The sequence below is a fragment of the Mycetomoellerius zeteki genome, unplaced genomic scaffold (assembly GCF_001594055.1).
Source record: "Mycetomoellerius zeteki isolate Tzet28-1 unplaced genomic scaffold, Tzet1.0 scaffold98, whole genome shotgun sequence".
In the NCBI taxonomy this organism is placed as follows: Eukaryota; Metazoa; Arthropoda; class Insecta; order Hymenoptera; family Formicidae; genus Mycetomoellerius; species Mycetomoellerius zeteki.
Window position 1 is genome coordinate 3,524,928 of NW_017258021.1, and position 9,450 is coordinate 3,534,377.

Consider the following 9,450-nt stretch of genomic DNA (forward strand, 5'->3'; position numbering starts at 1 on the left):
ATTATTATAATTATACGTATTAATTTATTATATATCTTTTATTTTATATATTTTTGTCTCATATATCAAAATTAATTTATTTTATTATTATATTTCTTTAATATAAATATTTATTTGTATTAAATACTAACATGTAATTTTGTGAATCGGATAGAGATATATTACAAGTTAGCTGCGTATATGGGATCATAGAATTAACCGAGTTTTCTCTATAAATTTCGTTTCATACAATTATAAATTAAATCTTTACTATTCTTAATTTTACTAGAGACTAAATTCTCTATATCTATATAGAATCTTTAAAAAAATAATGATTCAAATTAATATGTTAGAAAGAATTTATTAAGCTAAGTAGGAAAATCTCAATCAAGAGATCACAAACCTATAACTTTCAAAATATAACATGTGGAAAGTATTATATGTACGTTACTGATTAGCAAAAGCGGCTACTATGACTGCGACATTTTTTCTCAGTTTAGTTTATTCTATCTAATGTATTAATTCGAACCATTATTTTATAAACATCTTAAGTCTATAATGTTCGCTACTATGATTGTCTTTGCGTTCTTCTATGGAATTACGCAGAAAAGAAATGATCTCGTCCGACAAGCAAACCTCCAACGATTCACTCACAAGAATCAAGGAGACGATCGACTAATATATCAAGGGTGCGAAAGAAAAAATTATTTTTTGCAATATGTTTTTAAAGTATACTCGATGTTTAATCTTTGATCTATCTATCGATGTGCTATGCATGTCAAATTTCTACTCTGCTTGTTGTATCTTTTCTGTCAATGTCGCTGACTGGCTGATCTTCTTCGTCGTGAAGCTTATTGCTCTCATGTAACTGTCTGTCTGGCTGAAGATCTTCGAAAATTACCCTGTAACGGGTAATTCGTTCCACAATTATTCCCGAAAGGCGTAATCAATATCGAAACATCTCTAATACAATTTCAAAGTTAAACTCATCATCATGCGCTTCGTTCATAGATGGTTTTCGATATATTATATTTTATTCATTCGCAAAAATTATGAGAAGTATATAAATATTAAAGTCTATTGTATAAAACATACGAGAGAAATGACAACAATTATAAATTATAATTCTATTGTATTTTTGTTGTAAGTGTTTATTATTATAGAATTAGTATTATAGAATTTATTAGTTTTGTACCTATTATAACAATATTTCTTTATAAGTAAATTATAAAATTTATTTTAAATATTTATCATCAATTTCTTAATTTTAGGATATGAATTAATATAATCAAAGAAGAAAATATATATATATAAATACATACACACACAAATATATACATATATATATATTTTGTTATCAGAATTAAGAAGATAAATGAACGACGAGGTTATTTTCGAAGATCCGGTCGAAATTTACGCTCTTTTTTGTAAATCATCTTACGTGTTTAATCATCCTGATTAACTCTCATAACTACAAACAAAAGTTTCAGAGATTTCTATTTCATTGTCGAAATAACAAATTAATAATATTAGGTATATTTTGAAAAAATCTTAACTTTTCGGGGAATCTTTTTAGAATATAGATTCAGAATTATAATTCTTACATACTAATTTGCAAATATTTTAGAAACAGATATATCGTCTTTATATTTATGTTTACAAAGTGTTTACAAAATGTTTACAAAAACTGTTTATTTTTAAACTTTTTACAAAATAATATTTAATTTAATTTCTTGAGTTGCCATAGTTTCGTAGTTATGAGTTTTTAATTAGGGCACTGACACCGTTAGCGAGGTGATACCGTTGCTATACTCTTCGAACATCCTCGCGATGTACCCCGCCGTTCAAATTATATCCAAAGCGATGTTATACTCGAAGTCAATTACTGAATATAAATCGATTTACTGAAGATATATGCATACGTTTTCTCGTATAATTTTCAATATACACAGTATTTATCTGTTGTAGGTGTGTAAGTCAAATATATCCACAAATTAAGATCTGTGCAAGGGCGAGCATTAATATTTTCCGTTATATCAAAATTAATAAGACCATTTTATAAATGTTAATGTGAAACACATAAACATAATATTTTACATAATATTTTAACTCTCTCATTCTTTATGTTTTTTTATGTTGATAAACAATCGATAGAATTTTAATATTACTCAGAATTTAAGAACGTAGAAATGTTAAAATATTTAGATTTAATAAACTAAGCAATAATTTATTTAATTACATTTGATAACACAGGCCGACAAAATTTAGGAAAGTTTTGTACTTCGAACTTTGAAAGATGTTTCCGTAGGATTTTGATGCGCTGAAAACGACTACATTGTCCGTTTTTTTTCCTCATTCTCTATTTTTTAAATAATCGCAAAAACAGTTTTTTTTTCGGAAGTAACTTTTTTATTAATTTTTTCCAGCTAAACAAAAATGATATCGAGATCCGTTTTACGGCATTTAACTCAGAAATATTCCAACAATACTAAAAATATTTTTTTGATGCTTTTAAAAATGTTTTATGCAAACCGCAAACAAAAAACTTTAGAAAAATCATAAATAACCGGAAAAAATTGACAAATTTGGAAATATAAAACTAAATAATTCGAAAGAAAAAATCATAAAAAATATCTGACACTTTATACTTATAGCTTTATGTTTCTAGTTTAAATCCTTTTTTGAAAATCTAATTTCCGACCATTTGTGTTCAGAAGTTATTGAATTTAAAGCACCAAAGCAGCTCGCGCATCACCTACAATGCGCGATATCCTCTCGAGTCTGACACATAGCTATCGAATACAGGAGCATGTTGTGTACCTAGTCTTTTTCTTCACTGATCTTAAATGGGAAATAAAAAATATACAATTTAAAATGGCGGATCCAATATGGAGGACAAGAATTTTAAAAAATCCGTACAATTTACATGAAAATCGATATCTGGTGGTTTTGTAAGTCTCTGATTACTACTGTAATCAAACAATTGTTGAATTGAAAATATCAGATCCAATGGATAGTAAATGTATACCGAACGGTGATTTTAGCGTTATTCTTATTGTAATAAGGTGATATCTCCACATGATACAAGATGGATAACGCTAAAAACCACCATTTCGTGTACATTTACTATTCATCGCCATTGGATCTGATATTTTCAATTCAACAATTATTTTTTTATTACAGTAGTAATTAGAGACTTACAAAATCACCAGATGTCGATTTTCATGTAAATCATACGGATTTTTTAAAATTCTTGTTCTCCATATTGAATCCGCCATTTTAAATTGCACATTTTTTATTTCCGATTTAAGATCAGCGACCAAAAAAGACTAGGTACACAACAGGCTCCTGTATTCGATAGCTATGTGTCAGACTCGAGAGGATATCGCGCACTATAGGTGACGCGCGGGCTGTTTTGGCGTTTTAAATTCAATAATTTCTGAACAAATAACCGGAAGTTAGATTTTCAAAAAAGGATTTAAACTAGAAACATCCAGCTATAAATATAAATTGTCAGATATTTTTTTACGATTTTTTTCTTTCGAATTATTTGGTTTTATATTTCAAAATTTGTCAATTTTTTCTGGTTATTTACGATTTTTCCAAAATTTTTTGTTTACGGTTTGCATAAAACATTTTTATAAGCATCGAAAAAATATTTTTAGTATTGTTGGAACATTTTTGAGTTAAATGCCGTAAAACAGACCTCGGTATCATTTTTTGTTTAGCTGGAAAAAATTAATAAAGTAGTTACTTTCGAAAAAAACTGTTTTCACGATTATTTAAAAAAATGGAGGATGATGAAAAAAAATGGACCACGTTGGTTATCGGTTTCAGCGCATCAAAATCCTACGGAAACATCTTTCAAAGTTCGAAGCCCAAGACCTCCTCTAAATTTTGTCGGCCTGTGTAATTATTATAACATTTTGCTATCTAATAATACAGATATTGAAAACTTCCAATGCCTGGAATGTCTGGATATAGATCCTCCAATATTGAAATTAATGCTCTCGTTTGTACAAAAAATAATGGCGACACACTTAAAGGACCAGGAATGTTCTTCGGAACGAACTTTAATCTATAATTAAAAACGGATTATAATTAAAAACGTTGATATCCAATAATTTAACTCTTTTAGCAAGAAGTAGACAGGTTCATTATGACTGAAACATTATCCTGGTCTACTTAATTGTAATGACCACTTAAAATGCAGCAATTAACAGTGACGTAAAATATTTTGCTTAATCGCTTTCTCTCGTCTCACTTATCGCGACTTATTCTCTTATAATCGTAATGATCCTACATTAATCTTTGTACTAATCTCTCTATTAGTGCTACTGTTGCTCTAGAAAACTTTTGATGTGTCTCTACGTAGCACGTTTAAATATATGGGAATCAGTTTTAATATCAAAATTAACGAATCTCTTTCTCTCTATTTTTTTCAAAATTTAACGTCTCTATTATCCAATTTTATATATTTTTAAACTGTACATATTGATCTTTAATTTTTGAAATATAATATATAAGAAAGTAACTTATTCATTTTCAACGTAAAAAATTATCATTAAAAATATAAAAAAGATTTCATTTAATATTAATTAAAGAATGATGTAATTTAAAAAAGTTGTTAAATTTTCTTCTGATTTCTGATTCCCATATTAGTTAAAATGTTGTATGTGAAATGCATGCGTTCTTCGTTATAACGATGTTGTTCTTATTATTCAAAGGACACGAAGGTTAAGCTGAACAAAATGCATCAATTAATTATCGTACTTGCACTTATCTGAATTTCAGATTGATGCAAATGTATCAAGTACGTGCTATTTGAGGATACGTGCTAATTTCTCTCTACAGTCCTTTTTTCCTTATAGTGTGGTTTGCTTTGTTTTAGGCATTAATTTTAATTTTAAAGAAATATATCTGATGCACACATCAGACTATTGCGAACAATGTCATTACAAATAAGCAGAAACTTTGCTTTATTAGATTAACATTCTATAATATGTTGAAATTGATGGTTCATGTATTGTTAATTATTTAATTATCATTATTTTATTTGCCATTAAATTTAACATGACTAATAGTAAGTTTATACTATAGAAAATCCAAACTTTTTACATCAAATATTTGCAACGTTCAATTTTATGAAATTGATTGGTGCATTTATCATCTTTCCTTCGAAGCAACCAAATTGTTTTCATCTTCAAGATACTATTCTCGCTCTTGACAAAAAAATTAAAAACTAATTATACAATATTATTCAACCTTTTTCAAGAGATTATAAATTAATAACTAACTTATCAAATAAATAAAATCACATTTATACCAAGACAAAAACAAGGTTTATCAAATTCTGGAAGAAAAAGAAATACAGATCAATGTTACTACATAACTAACTTCGAAATGATTGCTAAGAAATGAAATCTTGAAGATGAAAATGTCTCGCTTGCATCGAAACTTCGCTGTTCAATGAAAAAATGATGTGCTCTTTCTCTCAATTCCGTTGGAGATAAGATGCAATATGACGTATTTTCTCTTAATCGGATATTTAGCTCTCTTTGTAATTTTTCCGTAGTGTTACTTATATACGATGTAATAATTACTTACGTGTAACGTGTATATACGTTGCGTTGCACCCTACTTCTCTATTCTATACTTAATCTATGTAGTAAAATAGTAGAAGAAAATATGAAGCAAAATGTAATGGCATGTAAAGCCAAAGAACATCGAATATTCGATATTATCGCTGATGTCGATGTTACTGCTGACTAATGTCGTGTGTCGTTGTTGTTTCTTAATAATCAACGTTAACCCTAAACAGTATAAGAAACTGTTATTTCATGATTTTTCATTATAAACAAATATTTTAATTACATAATTATGAAAATATATCAAAATATATACTGATATTACAATTATCATTATTGTATTTCTATCATATAATTATAATAATTATATTTATATTATTATAATTATATAAACTATATTTTATCATTATGTATTGATATTTATTATAGCTTTAACTTTTCATTACTAACAAAAATGTTATAAAATATTTCTTTGTTAGTTTTCTTTTGTAAAATAAAAAATGAGAAATAAAATAATTATAGAAATAATCAGTAAGATAAAAGATATTTATAAGTAAAAGTTATTATAGTAGAATTTACAATTAAATTAAAAATTATATTGTTTAGGGATAATAATGCTCGTTGCCATGTCGCTAATAAGAAAAAATCGTCGGAAAGTTTCTACAACTCGAGGAATTTTCCGTACGACAGCTTAATGTACGATTAACAGCAAAAATGAAAAAAATTTCTATGATTCTGATGCATTTGATCTCATTAATATCTCGAATTTTTCTTCATTTACTGTCTCATTTTAAATTGGAACTATTATTTTTATCCCATATACAGTTATAACTATACTATTATGAATTGAGAACGTAAAGACTAAGAAAAACGCTCATATTAAAAACATTAGAAACTTAGAAATTATTAAGTTAAAATATATGCAAAATTTTTAAAAACGACGTAGTCTTTGTTAACTTAAAATTCAATCGAATTTTGATCTTTAATGTATCGTTTGCTTTTCTTACTTTAAAACGTATCTTTTAAATGGATTATCAAGTTTCATTATTTTAAATTAAAACTAAATTCATCTTTAGATCTTTACAGCAAAATTTTTATTAAACGCACATAACTACTATTATTGTTTTATTTTAAATTTCTATCTATTTCTAATATTTCCTAACACAATTCTTGATGCTTTATATGTTTAAAGTATCTTATTAATTTAAATGCAATAAAAATTATTTCTATTTGTTTGTTTTTTTATTGTTTCACTAGTTAGTAGCACTTTTCAAAAAAAGAAAAAAAACACGTGTCTTTTTCATGGTCATATTTGTATCTCTAAAATGCTCTCGGACTTGCTCAAATCATTTTTATGTTTGTCTTCTGTGCGTGCTGTGCAATATGTACTTGCGACAAGTGCATAACTTTCCATACATTAAGACTCTAACACCTTCACTCCCTTTCCTTTCAGCCACCCTAAGCCAATTTCGCGTGGCACGTGGCACGTGATATATACACATATATGTCAAAGAAGAAGAAACGCGCGATGATTTGTGTTTTATAGATTTTCACATGAGAAATAACTGCTCTCGAAATAATGCCAGGGGCATATTCCACGCCCCAGCATACCGAATGTTTATCTAATACCGATCGATCTATCGGCTGATCTACCGTGAAGCGAAGTTAGTTTTTGTCTCACTTCGCGACTATCACACTTCGAGGGAACACATAGACACAGATTGATTATGTAGATGATACGAGAAATTTGGTTAATGATATATTGTATTAGTACAAACGTTTATTAATATCTGTGTGTAGCGTAGACATAGAATAATCTAAATTACGATTTATATATATAATCAAGATAGGCAAGTAATAGAACGAAGCGGGCGTATTCTTTCTACAAAAGAAAAGAAAAGAAAAGAAGAATATAATACAGTTGCTACATTCTATGCTTGTCTATTTACGTTACACGGTGATATTCAAATTTTCTACATTGTATTTAGGCTAAATACAAATCGTGTTTAACTTCAGCAGTCAAGAAGTGTCGTTGAAGTCACGAATTAACTCCTCTTCACCGATCGTAGACCACAACATCTCGTTGATCGCTCGATCAATTTTTTTCAATGTTAAATTTAAAAAATATTCGACGTCAATCATGGATTGACAATAGAACGGATAAATATCAAATGTGATCGGTCGGTCTGAAAAAAATATGTAGGGAGGAGAAAAATGGAACGGCAAAGAAATTCGAATAAACTTAATTCATGTTATATCCGTGTTAAGGATTCATCATTAAAACGATTTGTACTTTAAAAAGAATCTCAAGATTCTGGAATTTAATCTTAATGTCATAAACTTTAATAATAAATAATACTGATCGATATTAGCTCGATCGATAAAATTGAATAATTTAATTACTCTATGGGGAAAGCTCTTTTGAACAAATTTCAAATTTCAATGTCTACGAAGATTCGAATTTTCTAAATCGCAAATTCAACTTCCGTTCCTCCATCTTCTTCGTGCAACTAGTATCGATCCTGCTTGACTACTTGATAATCAAGGAAACTATGAGAGGATAGAAAAACAGTAATAATTCCTAAATAAAGGAATGATCTCGTTAAGCCCAAATAGCGCCGAAAATTTTGAAGGTCAAGGCGACGACGTTATGTTTTTTCCATGTACATAAAAATTTTTAGGGACATCTCGATCTACATCTTAACTCGTTATCGTTTTTACAATGATGGTTTTATCGTAAAACCGCAACCGAGAGCGAATACGATAAAAAAGAGAAATTATAATACGGGCGGGTTTCTCACTTCCTCGAGACGTTTACATTTACAAAAAAAGTTCCTAGGTGTCTTTTAGATTATAGAAAAAGCCTTAGATAAATTCTAAGAATTGTAGATGATTAGATATGTAGATCCTGATAGATAACATTAATTGGCAAATTAATTGTGAATTCTTGGGTCTGTGGATTCTTACACCTTTGAAAGTGTAGATTGTTGAACTATTAGATATTCGCATCATCCTAGGATTCATATAGATCCTCGAATTCTTGGACTCGAGAATTCTTCAGTTTTTAAAAAAATTTCAGTTGTCTCTTGAAATTTTTATCTATTTTGTAATCGGGCTGTGTTAAGTATTAATCTTATATCGAAGAGCATCATCTGCAAAATGATATTTGATATTATTCAGATCGATGATTTATAACGCACGATCTCGAGGAACACCGGGAAATTCGTGAATACCGACTTGGCTATTCAGAGACAACGACACAACGCATTATAAAGTAATAATGATAACTTAACGTTAATCGATTACTATTACGATCGCTCACATCGCGAGAAGTGATGACGATGATGATCATTGCGTACAGATTATCCTCGAATTATCGCGTTTTCTTTAAGAAATCAATCTGGAATAATAAATGAAAACAATAATAGATATTTGAGCATTTTGTGAATTCAATATATTTTGATTTACAAAATGACTTAAGTCGACAGATTATTTATGTCAAATATGTTCGCGTGGCCATTTCTTCTCATTATTTGCAACTAAAAAATTATTTTTCCAATATTCGAAGCAAGAATCGTTGTCTTCGATTTTCTTTCTAAAGTATTTACGAGAAGAAATGTGGTAGTTCGAGGATATCTGTGGTTAGAGAAGTTAGGCGTTAAGCAAGATACATTATTAAAAAAAAGAAAAAAGTTAACAAACCACACACATATGTGGTTAAGTAGGTAGACTTTAGCTTTATACACAAGAGAGTGTTAAGGGAATATTCATGGAAATGAGAGAGAGAAAGAGAGAGAGAAAGAGAGGGAGAGTGAGTGAGAGAGAAAGAGAGAGAGAGAGAGAAAACTTTGCCGATTGTGAATGAATTACAAAAGGAAGAGCG